This window comes from Equus caballus, chromosome 18 (genome assembly GCF_041296265.1).
Source record: "Equus caballus isolate H_3958 breed thoroughbred chromosome 18, TB-T2T, whole genome shotgun sequence".
NCBI lineage: Eukaryota > Metazoa > Chordata > Mammalia > Perissodactyla > Equidae > Equus > Equus caballus.
The window spans coordinates 59679597-59703792 of NC_091701.1; the positions used below are offsets into that span (position 1 = coordinate 59679597).

General features: G+C 38.4%; 1 long non-coding RNA gene across 4 annotated transcripts in view; it reads left to right on the plus strand.

Annotated features, from left to right (window-relative positions):
- Positions 1 to 11600: 11600 nt before the first annotated feature.
- The window catches only part of LOC111768760 (uncharacterized), a 210091-nt gene continuing 197495 nt past the window's right edge, over positions 11601 to 24196 (plus strand). For all 4 annotated transcript variants that reach the window (XR_011428548.1, XR_002801251.2, XR_002801252.2 and 1 more), the window contains exon 1: positions 11601 to 14171. This is a non-coding gene — a long non-coding RNA (uncharacterized lncRNA). The remainder of the gene's footprint in view (positions 14172 to 24196) is intronic.

The window sequence follows — 24196 nt, forward strand, 5'->3', positions numbered from 1 at the left end:
CATTGTTATTTACAAAAGTGAAGCTTTGAATTAAGGAAAAAAATGCACCATCTGCCTACTCATGTAATAATGCTTGGTTTTATTCCCAAGCATATCAACCACTGGCTTGGCATTTTAACTAGCTGAAGCACTTTTCTCATTAGAGTGTGTCTGTGTCCACAAAGGACCTTTTTTCCTGGTTACTCATTTTAATATTTCTGCCCCCTTGCTCTGCCCTTAGCTGGACTTGAAGCTTTCTATGTGTAAGTATGGCTGGCTTATCAAATGACCCTTGCATTCTAGGTGTCTCATGTGCAGACTACAGCTGATGCCCCTCCTTTGCCAGTTACTTATTCAATCAATCCTCTTATCAACTGACTGCTTTAATCAATATTTATATTGAGTGCCTATTTTCTGTGGACACAAAGGGCATATACAGCCCTATAAAGATATAAAGAAGTACAATATGATACCTGCCCTCAACTAAATTTCAGCAAAGAAAAAGTGCATATAAAGATACTCTATTTTAAGAAGAATTTTCTAAGTGCCAGAGTAAATCTTATACATTTATTCATTCAGTCAATCATTTACTCAACAAATATTTATTGAGTGTTATGATGTGTCAAGTACTCTGTGATTCACTGGAGGTGTAAGGATGAATAAATCATGCGTGGTGCCTGCCTGCCCTATATGAATTTAGAGGAAGTAGATACATTGTAGGCTAGAACCTTGTTACTCCAAGTGTACTTGAGGGCCAGCAGCATCAACATCACCCAGGAGCTTATTAGAAATGCATAATCTCAGGCCCCATCCAGAGCTATTGAATCAGAATCTGCATTTTAACAAGATGCCAAGTGACTTAAAGTCTGAAAAGCACTGGGCTAGAAGGATTATGGAATGCTTTTTAGAGGAGCTGAAATAAGTAAGAGTCACCAAGTTTTATTAAAAGAGGAAGGAAGTCAAGTTTGGGCAGGTTAAAGGGCTTGTCTTAGTCTGTTTGGGCTGCTGTAACAGAATATCAAAGATTTAGTGGCTTATAAACAACAGAAATCTGTTTCACACAGTTCTGGGGCCTGGGAAGTCCAAGATCAAGGCAGCACTAGATTCAATGTCTGTTGCAGCCCTGCGTCCTGGTTCATAGACCCATCTTCTTCCTGTAACCTCATATGGCAGATGGAGCAATGCAACTCTCTGGGATCTCTCTTATAAGGTCACTAATCTCATTTGTGAGGGCTCTGCTCTCATGACCTAATCTCCTCCCAAAGGCCCCACCTCCTAATACCATCCCATTGGTGGTTAGGTTTCAACATGTGAATTTTGAGAGGACACAAGCATTCGGTCTATAGCAGCGGGGATTAGATATAATCTGAAATATGGTTCAAGGTGTAAAGTTTTGGAAGCTAGTTGGAAATGCTTCTTCAAGAAATGATGGGAAATGAACCGGTAATTGGTTGATGATCCACAGAGAGGAGTAATGATTGATAAAGTGTGATAATGTGGGGACAGCCCGGTGGTGCAGCGGTTAAGTGCGCATGTTCCGCTTCTCGTTGGCCCGGGTTCACCGGTTCGGATCCCGGGTGGGGACATGGCACCGTTTGGCAAAAAGCCATGCTGTGGTAGGTGTCCCACATATAAAGCGGAGGAAAACGGGCATGGATGTTAGCTCAGGGCCAGTCTTCCTCAGCAAAAAGAGGAGGATTGGCAGTAGTTAGCTCAGGGCTAACCTTCCTCAAAAAAAAAAAAAGTGTGATAATATGAAACTCAAAGTTGGGAGGAAAGAGAATGGTTTAGATTCTGGACTCTATAAGTAGGGATGGGTTGCCAATGGTGATGCAGTGGCTGGGGATTGGACTTTCTTACCCAGAGCATGTTGAGGTAACCATTAATGTTCTCGAAGGTGATTTTTAGATTAATTTTTAGGGCTGATATTTTTTGAGTTCTAAAGTTATAGTGAAAGTCAACAAATAGGTACAAATCAAGGTAGAGTGTTTTACACACATCAATTTTTGTAAAACACGTCTAATTTGTTAGACCTTACATATGAGAGAAAAGGAGTTATTGGGTAATCTGGATTAGCAGCCTTCAAAATTAATGGGAAATGTTATTTAGGGAGAAAAAGCTGTTTGCATCTTTATCTACATAGAGTTACATCTTTATAATCAAACAAAGGTCCTATACAGGATTGTGAGAAAGTGAATTTTATCTCTGGTGCCGTTACCTCCTTCAATCATCCTTTCTGTTACCCTCCTCTCAGCTTTTGCAATCTTTAACATACAAAGAAATGAAGACATCATTATGGCGAAAGTCAGTAAGAGTAATATTGAGGGACCCGGGACCCGGGGCCTTCTCAAATACATCTTTTTGAATCACACTATGTCAAGTGGTTTCTGTCCTTTGTGAGATCTGTCCCCAAAACAAGGATATTTCCATTCTCAGGTTTGAAAGAATTTGGGGGCCAATTCAGTGTGACCCAACAAACCTTGTGATCATCATAAAAATTTACATTTGCTCATTAGGCCCTTAAGCCTACCTCAGCAAATCATTTTGTTCCTGAAATACTTTAAAAATGACATCCATATCTCATGTTTTATGGGCATCTGTTAGTGCGGCATTCAGTGTGCTTTACACACATGACTTGTCTGCACACAAACCTGAGCTGACAGGGAGAAGCCTGCAGGTCTCCAATAAATGACAGACTTAATCAGTGAGACATAGAGCCTAGAGCAGTGTCCCAGACAAAGTTTACCTTACAAAGCTCAGAGAACACCATCTGAAAATCTCCAGTGCTGAGGGTTCATATATATCAGCAACAATGGTGAGAATTTACTCTTTTCTCCAAATAGAATGTCTCAAGACAACTTGATGGATAAATCCAGGATTTTATTTTCTTAACCAATAAGTATAAGAAGCTGGAAAACTAAGTGTGGCGATGTAGGGATTTGGAAGAAGAGTTTTCTAGCTGAAGGTAGGGTCCATAGGTGAAATTTTTGTCATAGACTGAGAAGATTAATTGATCTAATAATTTGGAATGGTATTTTCAAAGTGAAATTATTTTATTGTAACTTATACATAGACCCTGTTTTAGGGTGAAAACTTTCTACACAGCCGTGGAAATGTTTCCTCATTAAATGAATGAGTAGCTGTATTGAGCATTAGTAAATGTACAGTATTTAAAGGATAATGCTTCTCATGACTTTGAGTTCCATAGGCAAAGATGTTACAGTACAAAGATGAGGTATGTGGCAGGTGAATATTTCACTGGTGGTAGATCTTCAAGATTTAAGGGTAGATTTGATATTTTACTTATGAAGTTCATCTGGAGCTGTATATGATAAACTAGTCAGGTCGCCAATTTCTAGTAAACTGTCTTAGGTCAAAAGAAGGATGGAAGGAAGGATGGATGGAAAGAAGGAAAGAAAGAAGGAAGAGAGACCATGCAACTATGAAGTAAGAACAATTTTATACATAACTCTTGAAAATTCTTTAGTTCCAAATGGCAAAAGCATTGGCTTTACAAATCCTTCCAAAGAGATTGTGATGGCAGCAAACATTTGAATATATATGTTTCAGTGGGTTTGTCCCAAATAGGTTTCTTTGTTTTGTAATCAGATTTAACGTTTTTGAATTACTTAACTTTGGCAATCACTTTTCAATAACTATTTCTATAGTGGAAGCCACAATAAATACATAAGTGCACTATTTCTATCGTTACTGATAATAGAAGTTCTAAGCTTGATTTTTTTTTAGTGTATAAAAGTGAGAATTTACAAAATAACATCATATAATTGGAAAATACATCATATAATTGGAAAGTACAGAGCGAGTAAGAATATTTTCTTTAATTCCTCAAAAGATAGCTGCATTTTATAATTCATTAGGATCAACAAATAGCATTTCTGAAAATATGAGGGTAAAGTAGAATGTTATTTTCTAACAGACACTCTAAGGTCATATTTTTTTCCTATCTCCTTTGGACATCCTTTGACTCAGACAGTGTCAGCTCTATATTTTGTCTCTCTTTATGATAATGTTTTATTTTATCTCAAACTTCTTTCCCACCATGTCAGAGTCCCACCAGTGAGAATGACTCAAAATAGCTTTCCCAGTTAAGGAAAATCAAAATAAAACAAAACAAAAAACTGAGTGCTGATAGAATTGCAACACAGTGACTGGCTATTGGAGTTCAGCCCATGAAAGGGAAAAAGGCGGTAGCAAAAGTGGCACCACATAAATGATGATCAGTAGAAAAAATGTCACACATCATGTGGCCTCTGTCTGTTAATTTAATGTGATGCACTTGAGTGTAAAAATAATGGGCCCTGTCAGCCTTATTAATTATCTATGCTTGTTCTAGAAGTCAGGATCATGAAATGCCTCTGAACCACCTGATGTAATGGGCCATTTTAGAGCTTTACATGCAAAGTCTCTGAGCGAGCAATTGGCAATCCCAACGGCTGGCTCATCTGCAGTTAGGGATGTTGTACCGAGCTGGGCTCACATAATAGCAGTATCGGTCGCAAGATGATGGAATAATCGATCTTTCTGTAGTGGATTTCTTTAGCCTAGTGGGACAAATTTCCTAGTTAATGAAACAATTTTGATGCCTGGGGCACTTCCCTAGCTCATGCTGCCTCTGTTTATCCATTATAGTTTAAATATACTACATTTAGGTTAATGGTGGAAGCAAATTGGTCTGTTACAATTGCTCACATGTGCTTCTTTGGTGTATTCTTTAATACGGCACTTAGAGAGCAAGAAGATAAGCTAGCCAGATAGTGCTCCAACCTGGGAACTAGTCATACCTTCATGCCTAAGAATTTACTAATGGGACATGTTAAGAGGGAAATGTTTACGAGTGAGACACTATAGAAAGCCCTGGCTGATGAGGGCTATTGCTTCTTTTATTCTTCAAGCAATCTGATCCACTTCAGTGTGTGTGTGTGTGTCTGTGTATGTACATTTACACTCTGAGTTGCTGAAGGGCAAAGACCATGTCTCTTTTTCTGCCCTGGATCTTGGCACTGTGCCAAGTACCCAGTGACTCTGTAATACATATTTGTGTGGGGGTAAGTGTTCCAGTAAAAACGCTGGAAGGTTTGGATGAGCAGCCTAGGTTCCAGTTCTCTTGGATACTTGCTAGCTGTGTAACCTTAGGCAAGTCACTTATCCTCTCTGAATCTCAGTTTATCCCCTCTAAAAGGATTATAATAATATATGTTCTGTTTAGGCCATTCTTATTTGTTTGAGGATCAAATTAGATTACAAAAATAATGATAAAATACTGTATAAGTGTATGGTATTATCCTTCTATCATTCTTCAATACGCTTTAAGATCTGATCTAACCCTATAGATTTTTAATACTATAAAGATCTTTCTTACAAAGTTCAGGAGGTCATTTTGTTGCTAAGGTTTTCTGTGCATCTGCTTGTGTATCTAGTATCCAAGGAATATAGTCTTCTTAGATAATTCTGCAAAGAAAAACTGTTATTATGAAGGAATGAAAGTGGAAACTTTATGTCAAATATTCAGGTCCACATGCCATATGAGTTGTGAAACAATCTTAGATGAAGATCATTATTTCTTTGGTTTCATCCCATTGTAGCTAGGTTGATAACCAGATTTAGTTATGCCATTTAGATGTATCTCTCACCAACATGTAATAATTAATAAACTAATATACACCAACAAACCCTGTCCCTCTACTCTTTAACAACGAAAGCTAATTGTTCAGCTAAAGCTATGGAGCATTGAGTAAGCCACTTAACCCACCTGAACTTTGGTTTTATTGTATAAAATGAGACAGTAACCTTGAGTGATCTCTTGAGTCCCTTTTTAGCTCTGAAAGACTTGGCTCTCTGATTTTGTGTGTCTTTGAGTATGTCATAAGTAAATGATATTATACTTTTCACACCAGGAAAAGAATCATCTTCAGCAATCTGAAATGGCTCTTCTCCTCCATTTATTCTCAATTATATTACCTATTCATTTTCTTTATAGCTCTTACAACAGCCTCTAATTATCTTGTTTATTTTCTTGGTTAGGATTTGCCTTTCTATGAGGCTGGAGACTATCTTGATCACAGATGGATGCCCAGTGCCTAGAAAACTGGGTGCCTGGCCCATAATGGGGTGTCCAGTAAATATTTGTTGAATGAAAGAATAAATGAATGCATGAATTCAGCTCTGTACCCAGAGCATAGCCTCTTTATTCTTTAAAATATCTTCACTCAGAGGTCAGTGGGATAGAGTTGTGGTTGAATCGACCATTCATGTAAAAGAATCACTAGAGGATGTGATTAAACTTTCTGCTTCCTATCTGTGAGAACCATCTATATTTTATTTATTTATGCCTTTATTACTTTAGCTAATCAAGAGTGGGATATTCACCAGTAAGTTGTTTATGTGCTTGGTTTTTTAAGAACTAGATTTGGTTAGCCACTTTTTCCTAAAATTTATGATTAGCTGTCATACTTGAGGACGTGGTAATGTCTAGGTACGTTTTAGCATCATGTAAATAAATTTGCCTACTAGGAGCAGGCATAAAAATGTGAGAGGATTTTTGTTATCACCATTAAATGTGAATTGTAAAGTTTAAAATTCATTGTGAAAAGTAGTCCATCTTGAAATTTCGTACCGAGATATGAGAACATCACCTGTTCTTCAGCATCTCACTTGTGTAGTTTCCCGTAACATGAAAACGTTTGAAAATCTTGTCATTTATCCTTTATGAACTGGCTAATTTACTCTTTGCTTTAACATCCATTCAAGTTAAGGTCAATCTGGGTACTATTTTCTCAGCTTTAAATTTGTTGGAAAGGTCGACCTTTCTTTGTAAGACATTGCACCATGAACCTTGCCTCTGGTGAAGTAAATCCTTTCAAATTAGAAAAAGAAATTCAAATTGATTTGGAATACAAGATCATGAATATCAGTGACAATAGAGTCGTTATTCCCTGTTATAGGACTCTGTAATCACTCTCTTTTGAAACAATTAAAGGGGGCATTATCTTTCATTGTCCTTGTTGTTTATGTACAACATGAAATAGTTTTTTTAACAACATTAATTTCATCTATGAACTAACAATTTTTCTTCAAAAAAAATTTTTTCTTGAAAAGCTGTCAATTTGGTAGAGTGTATTTAAGGCAGTTTGTTGGAGACAAACCTTTGCAGCTTCTATTATGATCCCCCCTCCCCCCTGCCCCCCCAGTGCATCTGGGAACCATTCCTGACAGTACAGTTGAGCCCATGTGTGTTTCATAAGCACACTTTAGATTACAAATTAGCCGGGAGGTAAAAGCAAACCCAGAGACACACTAAGGAACACAGGTTTGAGTGACATGATGGGACAAACAGGAAGGAAAATAATTTGTATTTGCTAGCCTACAAGACATTCATTGCGCCTTGGCCACTCTGGGCAGAAGCACTGTTTGGTCTATCTTTGCTATGTAGCAAGAGTTGAACAAGAGCCTCTCGTTACTAACTTCTCTCAGTATCACACATGCATGTATATATAGTTCCATGATACTTTTATTTTGACAATTCTTGAAGTGCAACACATTGCATATTAATTGAGTACAACTGGTTTTGAATTGTCTTAAAGGTGCAAATTATGGCTTCAAAGTGACCTGATAGAGGTGTAAATGAACGTTAGCACGACATTTCTAAAATGGAATCATTTTCAACAAACACATAGATAGGAATTCAGAGTCGGTCTACTTCATTTTTTGGTTGGGGGGTTACTGCCTTAAAATAGGAAATAAATGTGCGAATGCCATCAAGGGTGTGAAATTCTCCATTTGTACGGACTGGAAACTTGGTAATAATTATGAATACAGAAATAGCAGAAATTATACAAAAGTTGAGCAACATTTTAATTTTAAATGCAAGTATTTCAGGGGAAGAGTTTAGAATCTGCTTGGAGAGATTTCCTTACAGTCTTTGATACTAAACAGTTAGAGATTTCCAAACAGCCTACAAATGCTAATTTTCTTGTAATTTTAAAACAGAAAATTGCATTGAGTAATCTTTGTTTCTAAAGCTGCTTATTCTAAGTGTGTCTGAATCTGATAAACCCATGAGCCCCAACTTAACCCAACCTAAATGAAACTTAACCTTTTCTCTCTTCTCACATCAGTGGACAATGAGCCTCAGCTGCAGGGAGCATTAGAGGCGCTTGCCCAATCTCCAGGCCAGCTGGAAGGCCAGGCTCCCCTGCTCTTCAGCCAAATAGACACTGGCACAGAGTTACCCTAGGGCAGAGGTTTAACATGGTTTGAATGAAGCTTGGACTGTGAAGTATCCATCCCTCTAGGTTGATGTCACTGGGAGTCCAAGACTCCTCTTTCATTAACTGGCCTCTCACATAGATGGCAATGGTGACAGAAGACAGCCAGCCGACCGCTAAAACAGTTGGTTCTTTTTTATTATTTGTAATTTTGTCTATTTGCATGAGAGCCTGGCAGCATATGGCCTGATGAATTAAAAAAAACAAAACCCCATAAACTCTCGTCTACTGGCTAGAGCCTCCAGCTCATGGCAGTAGCAGGGGCTAGTGCCGCTCCACCTGCCACTTGTCTGGAGGGTGGGGGCATAAACTGATGACCTACTGGGTTTCCACAGCCAAATAGTGCTCAGCTAATGTCGTGATTTAATTCCTGACAGTACTGTCAGAAATGGCTAGATGTGGCAACACCCACTGTTTCAATAGTAAATCTGATTGGCAAGCTACCTGCTCTCTGTCCTACCTAATATTCTATGCTAATTACACCTTATCAGGCCAACAGGACTAGAGAGGAGCAGAAATGCTTCTAATCAAATGCACACAGGTCCATTTTGAGTAGAAATGCATAGGGATGTACACTCACATTATCACTCCCCACTAAAAGGGACTAGCAGCAAACCAGGGAGAGAAATAGTTTTTGCAATGCATCCATTTACTTACTTCTATACTTGTTCTTTTCAAAGTCAAAGATTTATATGGTTCTTAGATTTTGGATTTTCTGAATTAGCCATTTTCTTTAACCATAAAGTTGAAGGAAAGGAATTTATTTTATGATTTCTTTTGAGAAGTGAACCTTTCTTTGCCCAAAACAAAGAAATTACAATTATTTGGATTCATATTTCCCAGCTAAACCAAATCACAAAACTTTTCCTCTCCTTAATTTTGTGTGTATTTATGAGTACACAATGTCAAACCAACCATACAAACATAGAAACAATGTACAGACTTTCATTAATTTCATGAAGTGGCGTGAAAGTCAAAAATAAGTTATTCTCACATTGGAAGTCAGTCCACTAACCCATTTTGATGTCGTTTAGAAATCGTTTGTTTTTCCTGCATTTTAAGATTGATAAATACATTTATATAAAGACACGTAGTCAGAACTGCCAGCAGTCAAAGAAAGGGAGAAATAATTTTGGGGTAAATTCTTCTGTGATGTTATGAAGTGAGATTTTCTAGGTGAGCCACAGCAGATGCACTGAGCATTGTGAGATGGAGCCTTTGACAAGACAGTGGACAACACGGAACACAAATCCTTGCTAAATGCTTAGCGCTGCCATCTCACTAAATCCTAAGGGTACCTGCGCGAGGTGTTTTATGTTTATTATTTTATGTTTAACACCCAGTAGAGTGAGAGTCTGACCAATCAGAACGGCAGTGCTGGAGTAAAATCCCAGACACCGCCCTGCCTGGGGAGGCGCTGACCCTTTGGTTCCTGGATTTGAGGGAGGCCCAGAGGATCCTGGTGTAGAGTGGGTTGTGGGACTTGGTGGGATTTGGGCAGCAGCTATTTACCAACGTATGGAAGTGCTTCAACTGTTTCTTCACCACGATGGCAATACCTCTGTGTGCTGGCCGAATATCGGTCCCAGAGGCAAGCATTCTTTTACAGATGAAGACATTGCGACTTAGAGAGGTTAATTAACTTGTTTGAAATCACACAGCTAATAGGAGACAGATGCAGAATTCAGCTCGATGCCTGTCTCACTCTAAAGACTGAGCTCATTCTTCTATGCAATGCTGCACTATAGTGCTTCCTGGAAATTTTGCACTCAAGAGTTGAGTCCAATTTTGCTGAGATTCCACCTGAGTAATGTGGATAAAGACATCAGATATACCGCAGCAAGTGATGACGCTTGACTCAGAGCAGAGAAAGTCTCTCTATTTCAAAGTCAGCTGACTCTGACATTAGAGTGATACATGTTCCTATAGGTAATGGATGCTTAATACTTTGTTGAATTAAAATAAAACCTTTATTGTTGTACTTTGATAGAGAGAGGTATATAGAATGTATACCAGCCATCTTTTCAGATAAGACGCTATTTATATTTAAGATATAAAACGATTTTAGAAATATTGTTATTTGTTTCCAGTTGAAGTAATTTAGTTTAAATTGAACAGAACTAAGTGAGTTTTACTTCAATTCAAAATGAATATAAATAACTGAAGCTTAAATTATAAAGACCAGTTTAAGGTTTAAAATTTTCACGTATAGAAGTGAAATTTGTCCTGAGCAGTAACATGTATTAAGTGCCACATAGTTGTAGATTTCTTCCTAAGGAAATAGATTTTGCAAAAAAATTGCAAACTGATTAGATGTTAAGCTCTGTCCCTTCTTGTGGGAATCAAGGAAAAACTATAGATACATTCAAATGGATAAACACATTTTATTTAGAAAAATAAGTTCAAGAACATTGATTTTACTGAATAAAATGTAGCTGCAAATAGTCCTTACTGTGTGAACAGATTTTGCACCAAGTGTTTATTTGTAGTTCAGTATTCTGGAATTTTATATGCAAATTTACACATATAAAACTAAAATGGCAGGAGGTATGTCCTCAGTCTGACTAGTGAAATTGATTTTACCTATAATGTATCTCAACTAGAGAACCAATTACATTTTAGGCTCTGCTTTCCCTGTATTATATTATTAATGAGGGAGAAACATTCTGAGTTCCAAATTTCCGGAAACATACTTGCATTTGGACCTCCAGTCTTGACATAAAACAAATCAACCAAAAAACCTATAGTTTAGGTCACATCCTCCCATATTTCTCACGACTAAGACAGAAGTTCAAGGAAGGGCTGATGGGTGAAGTTGTTTGCTTAGATTTGCAATGCAATTCTAGGAAAACACTTTGAAGAACTTTGTAAACCTAAGCATTCCAAATTCCTACTGTCAGCGTGGATTGTAGCACTTAGAGTTTAAGAGTTGGATAGAACTTTAGAGATAAGCAAGTTAGGCACGTCCTCCTAAGCTGAAGAAGCTGAATGACAACTCTTTCTCTCTCATCTAATTCACAAACACAGGTTAAGGCCAAAGGGCATTCGAAGGACCCATGCAAGAGATGTTTATCTTCCACTACAACCTTCTTTTCATTAAAGCACCCATTCTGTTACCAGGGTCTATTCATTGTGCAAATATTTCTCAAATTTCTATCCTGTGCCCAGTGTAATCATAGTTGATGAGTAAATACAGAAACAAGTACGATGTGGTTTCTACCGTCAGAAAGATTATCTCCTGGGCAAGAAGAAAAGATACACGCAAAGAAGTCAAATAGCAATTCAAGAGCTTAATCAAGAAAGTTAGTACTTGCTTGCAAAATAAATAGGTCAGACGAGAGGTGCCATGAGTTCAGAAGAAGAAAGGGGAACGGCGGTGTAACTGATATAGATCTATTCATGGAACGGCAGGACAACTGAGGCTGGCACTTAAAGTACTTGTTTGAGTGGATGAAAATGGAACAAAAGCACAGAGTATTGGGAAAAAAGGACTCAATACCAATTGGTGATTTATTGGAAAGTGTTAATGAAAGAGAGGAAAGAGTCCTGGTTTAATGCGTGATCCTTGTGTTAAGCCATAATCACCCACTGACAAGCTGAGTAGGGGCAGTGATAACGTGGTGAGGTGGACGGCCCTGGACTTGGTGTGGGGGAGGTGGAGGCTGGCAGGAGACAGAGCTTCATCTCTGCTACACATCAGCACTATGGTTTTGGATGAGAAGATAATTTTCTTGTATAATGTGTCTTCCAATATGAAATGAAGGGATTGAGTTTGATGGTCTCTAAAGTCTCATCCAGCTCAAAGCTTCAAGATGCTTTGACCCATTTGATGAAAAGAGAGTAGTGGGATAGTTACAGAACAAAGAAGTTAAAGGATTACCAAGAAAGGGGTTCTAAAGAGGACCAGAAGGCCGTAGGAGTGATGGGCAGCCCTCCGAGAAGTGGTGAGCTAAGGAGAGGCAGAGTGAGTCGAGAGGGGCTTCTGTAGCTTGAAATGGCGTGTGAGACTGGCTCTGAAATTTTGTATCACTACCGTAGACTCCCTTCTGTTAAGCATCCCTGTTCATTAACTGCTTTCTCTCTTCTCTCTCCTGCACTTCCTTCCCTGTCATCAGCACCCTACCCCCTGCACCCAAACAGTAGAAAGCAGAGTGCAGAGGAAATGGTTCTCTGTTTCTTTTATTGTGGCAGCCCATGGAGCTCTTGCTTTCCCCTTTTAGATTTGCACATTTTGAATTGCCGCTGAGCTGACGGTGGCAACTGCAACTCAGCTCCTTTGGTTTGCAGGTCTAAAGCCAATGGCCTGATGACTATATCCTTCAAACGGGCCCAGAACACCCAGAGACAACATTTTTGAGTATCTCCAGCTCTGTGTGGGATAGATAAAAGGTTAGTTAGGAGGAGGGACCAAAAAGAGACCTAGTGAATGCAACTCTCGGGATCCCAAGGGGAAAAGACTATAGTTATCAAAGGAGCAGTAGCAGGTGCAAGCCAGAGAGCCAGGGTCAGTACCCAAAACATTTCTTTATTTGCCAAATGCAGCTTCATGAGGTGCTCCCTGCAACACCTATTTATTGAGTGCATACTATGTGCTAGACACTGTTATAGATGCTGTAATTTTCTATTAGATCCAAGTCATTATAAGAAATGAAAATAAAGTGGATACAGTTTCTTCAAAAGGGCTTAGTATTTTATCCTCTATTTCTGCTTCATGTGTTAGCACTTAGTACATTTACCGTTGTGAAAATCTGTTAATATCTATATGTTTTTCTGGCATGGGCTACGCTGAAAGCACCTCAGTACATTTCACTAACATTTTTTTAAAGTGATCAATCTTTAAAATATTTCTTAAGAAGTACTACATGGATATGCTTGCCATTTATTTTTGTTTTGTGAGAAAAATGCCTCCTGACATTAAAAATCATCTTGTTAATAATTCAATCTCATCCCTTGTCAGGGTCCTTGACCCTCCACCAGTATAGAACTGGCTATGATTCCTAGAACGTGCTGTACTATTTTGTGCCTCTGAGTCTTTGCATACACTGGACGCCCAGCTGGGCATGCATTTCCTTGCGTGGAAAATGCCCATGCAATACTCTTTATGACAGTTAAAACATCTCCTTTGATCAATTCTTTGACCCCAGTTAGAGTACCCATTTCCCCAGTTGGGGCCCAATGTGTTCTGTATAAACTCCTATTATCCTGACTCTCACGTGGTATTTAGTTATTTGCTCAGTTTTCTTTTTCCAACTAGATTTTATGAATCTGTTGATGGCAGGGATTATACCTTATATGTGGTTATATCCTCAGGGCATGAAGAAGAGAAGCTCAATAGATGTCTAATGAGTTAGATGAGTGAATAAGTGGATGAATGGCTGAACAACAAGCAAATGACAGGCACACAGACCTTCAATTCCTAGGAACACATTGTGCCAGTATGGTGAGGGATGCAAAGAAATATAAGATGGATCCCTTCCTGAAGGTACTTTTAAGATGCAATAGCGATGCAGTGTAAGGGGTGCATATAATGGTTCCTGGATCCTATATCTTAAAGGAAGAAGGCTCCCCTTTCTCAAAACTACAGTCTGTTGTAAAAGTTTTTTTAAGTTGGAAGAAGTATTTTTAAAAAGCAGAGCTCTGTAGTTAAAGAAAATCCTGCAGTCAGAATGCTTTGCTACTCCATGTATGGATATAGTGAAAACCTTTAGCCGCCTGATATGACTATCGTTGACTTCTCAGTTTTAGTATTCAGAGGCTGACCTGAACTTTGCGTGCTCTGCGTTAGATTGCTCAACCTGTCTGCTCCACAGAAACTCACCTCGCTAACCACTGCTTGCTGCTTTCTCTTTTTGTGTTAGCCTACACCCAAAGCCACTGTCAGATGTCATGGAGATGAGACTTCAGAAGGTAAGTAAAAAAGCAAACAGGAACAAACGCTTTTCAAAACAGAATTTGGTGAAGGCATTGGCCCAAGAATGATAGGAAGCACCACCTTGCAGGGGTCCCTGTTTGGGGTGTGGAAGGGATGTGTAGGCCTGGTGTATGTGGAATCAGAGATGGTGTGAGAGAAATGAGACAGGGCCGGGGTCCCCAGGTTCCCGCTCTGAGAAGGAAGCAGCTTATGCCATCTAGACAAGAGGAAATGCTTTACTATCTGAAGGAAGGCTATCAGGATTTTAAAAGCCAAATGATGGCTGGAACATATAACTGAAGTTTAATTGATTCCTTGGTGTTTAGAAGACTCTCCTTCCTCTTTTTGTTTCATTCTCGAAGTCTATCTTTAAGCCCCAAATGCAGATTAAAACAATTAAATTAATAATTCCAAAAAGATTTAGGACTGTTGCACAGCAGACATCCTCTTTTTTTTTTTTCCCATCAGGAGTTTTAAACTTGGGGTGGAATCAATATCATGTCTAAGATTTTTCTTAGTCTTCTTTTGGCAAATATAGAGTACATGGCTATTTTAAATGTGTATTTCAGGATCATCTCAAAATGCTACAAGTTTCAATGTTTGGAATAGCTTTTTCCTACAAGGTAAATATTAGACTACCAAGGGCTCCTTAAGCCTTTTTTTCTCCTGAGATAGCGACATAGACTTGATAGATTCTGGTGGTTCTTGTTCTTCAAGGGCTTGCCTCCCATTGACCTTCGGGCCTTTGCTGCTTTTCCAGGCTGTTCCCTCTTTCCCCTCTTCCTCCCTCACAGAGTGGAAGATATATCAATTAAGACATGAAACCAGAGGTTTTGAGAAAAGATTGGACAATGATGATTAAAACAAGTTCCTTTTAACTTTGATTTTTACACATTTTTATTGATATAAATTATTTTATTGAAATTATAGCCAAAAGTCAGCATTTTGGCATACTTGACAGGCCATTTCCTTTCGATCTAGAAAATTATATCTCATGTTGATACACTTTGGGCCTTTTGATAACATATCCGGTCTAATATCTTTGTGTTATATTTGTGACAATTTGAAGTCTTCAGTTCTGGTTCTGGCAACTATTATTCCAGAGGTCACTGGACCTAAGATTACGCTAGAATTTCATTTGTTTTTCCTCAACTTAAGATGATTTTTTTCACTGTGAACCTGTCCTATTTCTCACTGGTGGATCTACTATCCAGATCTCTCTTTGGGTTTGACAGACATGGTAAAGTAACAAGAATATTTTGCATTTGTATAGCTTGTATATACAAATGTTTTATTCTCCTAATACATTTTTCAGGTTATGGGTAGATTTTACGGAACAGCGAACTCAAATTGCTCACACACAGTTGTATAGGCTCTGAAGTCTTCTTGACTACATTTAAATTCCTAAACCACTGCCAACTAGTTCTGTGAGCTTAGGCAAGTTACTTAACAGCTGTCTGCCTTAGTTTCCTCGTCTGTGAAATAGTGGTTTCTACCACATCGGGTTGTTAAATGAGAGAATTCATGTAAAGTGTTTAGAACAGCGCATGTCACATACTAAGTACTATTCATGTTTTTGTTCAATAAATAAAGATAAGTAAGTAAATGCTCAACCTCTCTCGTAGTCAGGAAAACAAAAATTTAACATAACAATTAGATATCACTTTACAGCCATCAAATCATTAAAAATTAGAAACTAAGAGCATCTGGTGTCAGGGAAAAGTACACTCATAGACTGCTTGTAGAAATGTGAATTGTGATAGCCTTTTTGGAGACCAATCTAGCAATATCTGTGGACATTTATTGTGGCATTTTCTAACGTGCCTACCAAGCCCTAGGTCATCTTGGCTCTGGGCAGGATATCCGTTGACCCCTTTGCCAGCCCCTCTCCTCGTGCTGCTTGCACATCAGCCACAATGGCGTCACCATTCGTTCTCAGTCACTGAGCCCGCGCACTCTCTTTAGATCCTTGGTGCTTGCTATTCCTTCAGACTGGATTGCTCGCCTCTTAACACTCCCCGTGGCTTCCTTCCTCAAGTCGTTCAGGTTTCTGATCAAATATCTCCTCAGAGAGGTTTTCCCTGACCACCTTCTTTAAAGTAAGAAGTAATTCCTCTAACTTTCTATCTCCTATTTAGCTTCGTAAAAATACAACATCATGTTACATAATGTTATGACCTGTCCCTTCCACCAGAGTGGATGTTCTGTGAGGGTGGGGACTTTGTTTTGTTCAGTGCTCTATTCCTGGAGTTGAATGGGCACTAGAGTGCATTTAATAGAGACCTGCTGCCTGAATGAATTGTTTGTAGTAGCAAATGAACAAACAAAAAAAAGAGAAGACCCCCTGGCAAGAGAATGGTTGGATGAATTGTGATATATCAACAACATGAAATGTTATGCAGCTACGGAGAAGAATGAGTTAGATCAATATCATTGAGGGGTTTCTAACAGCTCTTATTAAGGGAGAAGTGCAGGTGTAGAAGTGTGTACAACAGAGCCCGAAGCAATGATCAAAGCTTCTTTTCTTTTTCTGTCTTCCTTCCTTCCTTTCTTCCTCCCTCCCTCCCTTCCTTCCTTCTTTCCTCTACCCATCTACCTACCTGCCTGCCTACCTATCTACAGGTGATTTCATGAGAATGGCTACGGACAGATATTCACCAGGTTGTAAGCGTTGATTCTCTAGGGAAGAGTGTGCAGGGTGATTGTCGAGCAGGATGTGGATAAGGGAGCCAGAGAGCTGAAAGCTGGTGGAAAGGAAAATAAAATGATTGCCAGTGTGATATCCAGCTTCACTTTCTTCTGCTGATACACTTCACAGCAGCTTCAGTCAAATCCTTCTCTACCCCACCCCCACTCTTGATGCTGGATTTGTCTCAGTTAATTGCTCTCCTTTGGAATTCAAAGTTGATGCTCTGGTAGAGGTTCCAGACAGTGTACACAAGTCTTCCTTTTGCCCACCACTTGGAATCTTTTTGCGTTCCCTGAAAAAGATATTTGTCTTTTTCAGGGCTGTGGAGTGGATTCCAACTCCTAGCAACCCTGTATACAGCAGAGCAGAACCCTGTCTTTTTGCACCAGGCTCTGACCTTCTGGTGCTATCTCAGACAATGAACACTCTGCTGCTGTTTCATGGCCAGTTTTTCACAAGTGGGTGGCCAGGTCCTTTTTCCTCATCTTAGTCCTTCCTCCTTAGTTTGGAAGCTCCGCTGAAACCTGTCCACCATGGATGACCCTGCTGGTATTTGAAATACCAGTGGCATAGCTTTCAGCATCACAGAACATGACAACTGACAGTATTACTGCCACCACGGTGTGACAACCGACAGACGGGTGGAGTGGTTCTCTGACCAGGAAATGAACCCAGGCTGCAGAGGTGAGAACATCAAATCTTAACCACTTAACCACTAGCACTGGCCATTTGTCTTTTACTATGTACTTTACTCTTGTTTTTCATGCAGTGAGTCCTTGATGCTCTTACGGCTGTTACTTATCATTTTCAAAGGGGTCTGAGGAAACTCTATGAAATTGACTCTCAACTACTAAGTCTGTCAATGGTTTACTAGGGCCCGTAAAACTCCTGGCCAAGGAAGTGTACCTGGGAGGATGACAACACTGATTTAATGGCAATGTGCTTCACATACATAAAGAGAACTCTATGGAGCCCTGATAGGAATTTTGGGAAACAATATCAAGTTAGAAATGGTAAACATTCTGAAAATAAAGCAGCATTGTCTTAGAAATGCAGGAAGGCAGAGGCAAAATATATGGTTTGAATCATTAACAATACAATGAATGATCAGAAAACCCATATTTTAGGGTAAGAATATGTCTCCTTTATCATGGCTTTCAGTCATCTGAATTTTTATTTTCGTTAGTCTGGTTGTCTTTTCTACCAGCTCCAAGCATAGGATTGTGTACCAGTCTCATTGACATTGGATGGCAATTCTCTGGCACCCATTGTCTTCACTTTAAATAGAATAATTTAAGAATACTAATCCTAAACTTGTGCTCCCTGAAGGCAGGATAAAGATTTCATAGTGATTGATTTTAGAAGATACAAATGGTTTTGCTACAATATAAGTGTGTTACTACTTCTATCTTTACAGGGTTTCTAGCTTATTACTGTTTTAAAGATAAAGATTAATGGTATAACTCAGGAAGAACATTGAAAATTATTCTAGTACAATAAGAAACTGGACCAAAACACGTCATAAGCCATTTTGGACATTTTTAAATCGTTCAAAAATTATTTTTCTAAGAAGAGAAAAAGATGTTTAAACCCTGAAGTTGGGAAAAAGAAATCCTAAGAGTATTTTTCCAAGATTTAGATTTTCTTTGAGCAGTTTCCTCCATCAACATATTTATAAAACCAAACTTTCCTTTTCTCTAAAAAAATGTAAGCAATGTGAAGAGGAAAAGCGGGCCAGTGACAGACAAACACAGTGTAAGAAATCTGATTTTCTAACACTCACGCTTAATAATCACCAAACAGTAACAAATTGCAGAGGTTAGTGATTGTTTTCTGTTACTATAAATGCTGGCTTTGACCCTCACTTGTTTAGGACAGAAGTCTTGATTATGTGATCTGGCAGAGCTCAAAAGAAATACATAAATAAAGAAATGCAAATGCTCTGTTAACTACCCTTTTTTTTTCCAGTAATGTCGGAGGAAATCTGAACATAAAGAGCAGTAGGGCGGACAACTGTTCTTCCTTCCTGTGATCTGATCTCATGATTGACCTTTCACCTTCTGTTCCTTTAGGTTAATTCTTCTGAAACATGGTTTTTGGAGGGGGGCAGACTTGGCAGTATCCTTTTCAAAATTAATGAGCTAGACTTCTTGAATATTAAAACCACCTGGAAAGCCAGTGCTGCTGGAATCATGGAAGAAATTTGCATCTGGTGCTTTGCCGAGTGGCTTACTTTCGATGTTAACATGCAATGATCATTCCAGCCGGGTTCTGGTAAAAGTCAGTACAGATATTAGACGTCAGTTCAATAACTCTTGACAAGACGGGTTTCTACAGAGAGAACCCTCCAGTACCCTTGGGTTTTGCTTAATTGTAAAGACTAACATCTTTACCCTTTTTAAGAGCTTGAAACGTAAAACAATTAAATAATGTACTTCAATCTTATTAGTAGAGAAAATAGTAGAGAAAATTAGTAGGAGAAAATGTATTGACTAACTCCAATGGCCTTTCATCCTGGACACCCAGAGCCACCCTGGAGAATCTTCACAGTAATTGAAATAAAAGCCTTAGCGGGCTCTCCCCCGTATTATAAATGTGTCTGCCAAGCAATATCCTCAGAAGCTTATTAATGGATAACTGTTTAAGGTAACATGTTTTATAAATGTCATTGACCTACCTACTCCGTACTTGCAGTCTTTTTCTAAGAGTTATAATTTTCTCTTCTCGTGTTAAAACTATATGAATATAATTCATTTCTAGCAAAGTATCATCAAAGAATAATAAACAGAATGTTTTTCTTTTTAACTGTACATACGTGCTGATGTTATCTGCTACTTTGTAAATAAGAGGAAGTACTGAGAAAGAAATAGGTTTAAAAGTAATTTCATTTGGAGAGCTCACTAAATGTTTTCATGTGATTCGAATATAAAAATGATCACAAAACGAAAAAGTAAGAAAAACAGGCACGTTACTGGAAACATAATGAGCAGTATGCAAGTGTTTTTTACAAGCAAATATGGAGATCTTTAAAGTAACATTTAAAAAATTCATAACTAAAATCTATTATGCATAGTAAAACTTTTAATATTTTGTGACCCACACATTATTTATCTTATGTACAAAACTGATTTGAATAAATGTTTAATTTTTGACCATCTCTTAATCCCATTCTCTACATTCTCTGTCTATACACACACATTCTTTTTTTTGGTGAGAAAGATTAGACCTGAGATAACATCTGCCACCAATCTTCCTCTTTTTGCTGAGGAAGATGGGCCCTGAGCTAACATCTGGGTCCATCTTCCTCATTTTATATGTGGGCCGCCTACCACAGCATGGCTTGATAAGCAGTGCATAGGTCTGCACCTGGGTTCCAAACCTGTGAAACCTGGGCTGCCGAAGCGAAGGGTGGGAACTTAATTTAACCACTACACCACCAGGTCAGCCCCTACTCAAATCTTTTTTTGTTACCGTATGCAAACATGGAATATTTTGATGCAAATTGCAAAATTGAGGTCCATATAAAATTTCAGATAATGACAGCTAGAAGCACTAAATTTTATTTAAAACATGTAAAGAAAGTACTCCTAAGAAATGAAAAAATAATTGACTACTTTATACAGGCTAATTTTACATGATTGTAGAATACATGGATACAAATTATATATACTTTATTACTCATAAACTGTGATTTCAATGAAGAATTTCTTCAGTGAATAATTCGATTTAGAAATGAAGAGAAATTTGCTTTTGTGACAATAAGACATCTTCTTCCATTAGCGGCATCTCCATGAATAAAATCTTTCCAGATCCTCTGGCTTCCCTAACCACCAACAGAGACCTCACTATACATGTATGTTGGGCCTTGTCCAAGGAGGTTTATAACTCGAAGTGACGACACCGTAAGTCGGCGTCCTTTAGAAGGGTGAGGAGTCACAAATACTAGGAACGGAGCTTCTCTAGGCCTGAGCCTAATGCTGTGTCCTCTGGTTGCAGACTACACCTTAATTTACTCTTGTTTACTTCTGACTAGACAGGATGTTTAGGAGATTCATGTAGAAGGAGCCCTGGCTCTAGGCCAAGTGGGAAGTTCATGATCTTAAGTTTTACTCTCTAGTTCCTTTTCCCACAACTCTTACGTACTGCTCAGTAACTGACAACCACAAGTTTATATTTGTTTCTGTTTATTTGATTTTCTGAAAACTACCCCTCAAGTAAACTTGTTAAAAATTGGAACTGACTGTGGTTGTCGCTTTAAACGATATTACAGGATGGTTATTTGGTAAGATTTATTCTTTGCTAACGGACTCGCTTATTGTTGAACAGACGTGGCTTCTAAGCTGTTAACAATGACAAATTTTCTTGCCCTGAGTCTTCTGGGTCCCATATAGTTAGCCAAAAAACTGAGGTAGGCAAGGGTGTTTTGGCTCCAAGAGGGAGAATAGTCTTTCTTTCATGGAAATGCAAATTCTTTAGGAGGCTAGAGGGAAAAACCTAGACAGGGATGAGATTGTCCAGGAAGAGGGAAGAGAAGGAAAAGGGGAGAACGTAGAAGCATGAAAATGCAAAGTGTTAGCTGCGAAGGAAAAACTCAGAAACTGAAAAAGTACAGCCAACAAAGTAAGAGGAAGTAGAAAGTCAGGAGGGAAAAAAGGGAGTTGTGAAGGATTGGCGCTGTAACAGGACAGAGGAACACTCAGGCAGGCTGGCCCGAGATTTCATGGTGGGCTTGGGGAGTGGCTTCAGAAGGCTGCCTGGCCGAGGGCAATGGGAAGCAGAGCCAGTGAGCATCAACGACACTCACAGAAATATTTGATAACGGGCAGGAAGGAGCAGTGTGACTAGTTTGAGCTGGAGAGAAGAGGGAAGGGAGAGACGCATTTGATTTTTTGGTTTTTGGAAATAAAACTCCATTTCTGATATAAATATGATGATATAAATGTAAAAAGTTCCTGTAGCATTTAGAAGCTTTCAGGACTATAGCTTTAATATGACAAAATAGAAATAAAGGGCTAAAGTTAATTTAAATAGTCACTTAAAATAATTTACATCAAGCTTAAACACAAAATTTACTTATTTTTGAACTCTAATAAGGATAATTTAGTATACACTGACATATATGTCAGAAATATCAATTAAAATGACAATCTTCACATTTTCATTTCTGTGAATATGTACTGTACTTTATATTCTGTACTCTATTGATGACACATGCCAAGTACAATGCTGTTAGTTTAACCTCAAGTTGCAATGCATTATATCTTCAGAATACGCTAGTATATTTCATAGAAATATAAGAACTATTTTCACTATAGTAGAGAGTTCTGAATGGAACTTTAAAAAATAGTAACATCGGGAAAAAACAAAAGGCAACTTCTGTAAAGTAAGATCAATAATAATTGTGTTAAATGCTATGGACTAATGAATAGGAACAAATATAAAAAGACACAACACTTGTTAAGTTACAAACTATCTGAATGGATCTGTATGTTACTGGTTCAGCCTGTGGTGAGTTAAACGAGGACTAGATGCGTCAAACTTGACACTGGTTGGATTTAAGAAGCTTAAGCAAACTGAAGCGTTTGTCATGATCCTTTCATCCTAAACTTCTAAATGTTGGTGTTTCTTAAGGCAGTATCCTAGGTCCCCTTCTTTTTTCTGGCTAATCTCTCCCTAGGTGATTTCACTAATTCCCAGGCTCTGAAGTACCATCTATGCACTGATGACCATCAAATGCTTGACTCTAGCAAACGCTGCTTCTCCAAGCTCATGTGTCTACTTCCTTCTTTCCTTCTCCTCCTCGTCCTCCTATCTCTGCTCTTTTTTCTTCTAACAGCTTAACTGAGGAATAATTGACATACAATAAACCACATGTATTTAAAATGTACAATTTGGTAAGTTTTGACATATGTATTTGCCCATGAAACCATTACCACGAGCAAAATCGTGAACATAGTGATCACCCCAAGAGTTTCCTCATGCCTTTTCTAACTCCTTCCATTCCCCTCCACTAGTCTCCAGGCAACCAAAAGGCTGCTTTCTGGAGCCGACTCGGTGGTGTAGTGTTAAGTTTGCACGCTCTGCTTCGGTGGCCCGGGGTTCTCAGAGTTGGATCCCAGGCAGGGACCTAGCGCTGCTTGTCAAGCCTTGCTGTGTTGGCATCCCACATAAAATAGAGGAAGACTGGCACAGATGTTAGCTCAGTGACAATATTCCTCAAGCAAAGAGAGAAGGACAAGCAACAGATGTCAGCTCAGGGCCAATCTTCCTCTCACACACAGAAAAAAAAATCTAGATACAAGTCCTTGAGCAGATATATGATTTGTAAATATTTTCTCCCAGTCTATGGCTTGTCTTTTCATTCTCTCATGTCTTTCAAAGAGCAGACGTCTTCAATTTGGATAAAGTACAATTGACCAATCTGTTTTCTATATCATGCTTTTGGCGTCATATCTAAAAAATATTTGCCTAAACCAGTCAAAACAATTTTCTCCTATATTTTCTTCAGAACCACTTTTTGAAAGGCTCTCCTTTCTCAATTGAGTTGTCTTTTCACCTTTGTCAAAAAACCAGTTGTCTATATATGTGTAGGTCCATTTCTGGACTACTCTGTTCCATTGATCTGTTTGTGTATTTTCGTGCCAATATCGCATTGCTTTCGTTAATGTAGCTTATATCTACCTTGAAATCAGGCAGTGTTACTCTTTCAATTTTTTTTTTAAAGCTGTTTTGGCTATTCTAGGTCTTTGCATTTCCATATGAATTTTAGAATGAGCTCAGTGAAACTATTTTTCAATTTTTTTTCAGTTTCATTTTGATAATTCCTGTTGACACATCTCTAAGTTCACTCTATCTTTTCTTCTGCAATGACTAATCTGCTGTTCATACAATGCAGTATATTGTCTACCTCAGACATTGTAGTTTTCATCTCAGAAGTTTTATTTTGTCTTCTTTATATCTTCCATGTTTCTTCTTGAGTTTTTGAAATATGGAAAACAATTATATAGTAACTTCTAATATTCTTGACTGTTAATTCTAACATCTGTGTCATTTCTGGGGCAGTTTCAGTTGATTTTGATCCATTTTTTCCTTCCAGTGGGTCATATTTTCCTGCTGCTTTGTATGTCTGCTAATTTTTTATTTGATGTCCTTGTCAATTTTACCTTGTTCATGCTGGATATTCTTTTATTCCTATAAATATTTTTGAGCTTTGCTCTGGGATGCAGTTAAATTACTTGGGAACAATTCAATCCGTTCAGGTCTTTCAGATTTATCAGATGGGATCAGAGCAGCGTTTAGTCTGTGGTAGTTCCCACTACTGCAGCAAGATCT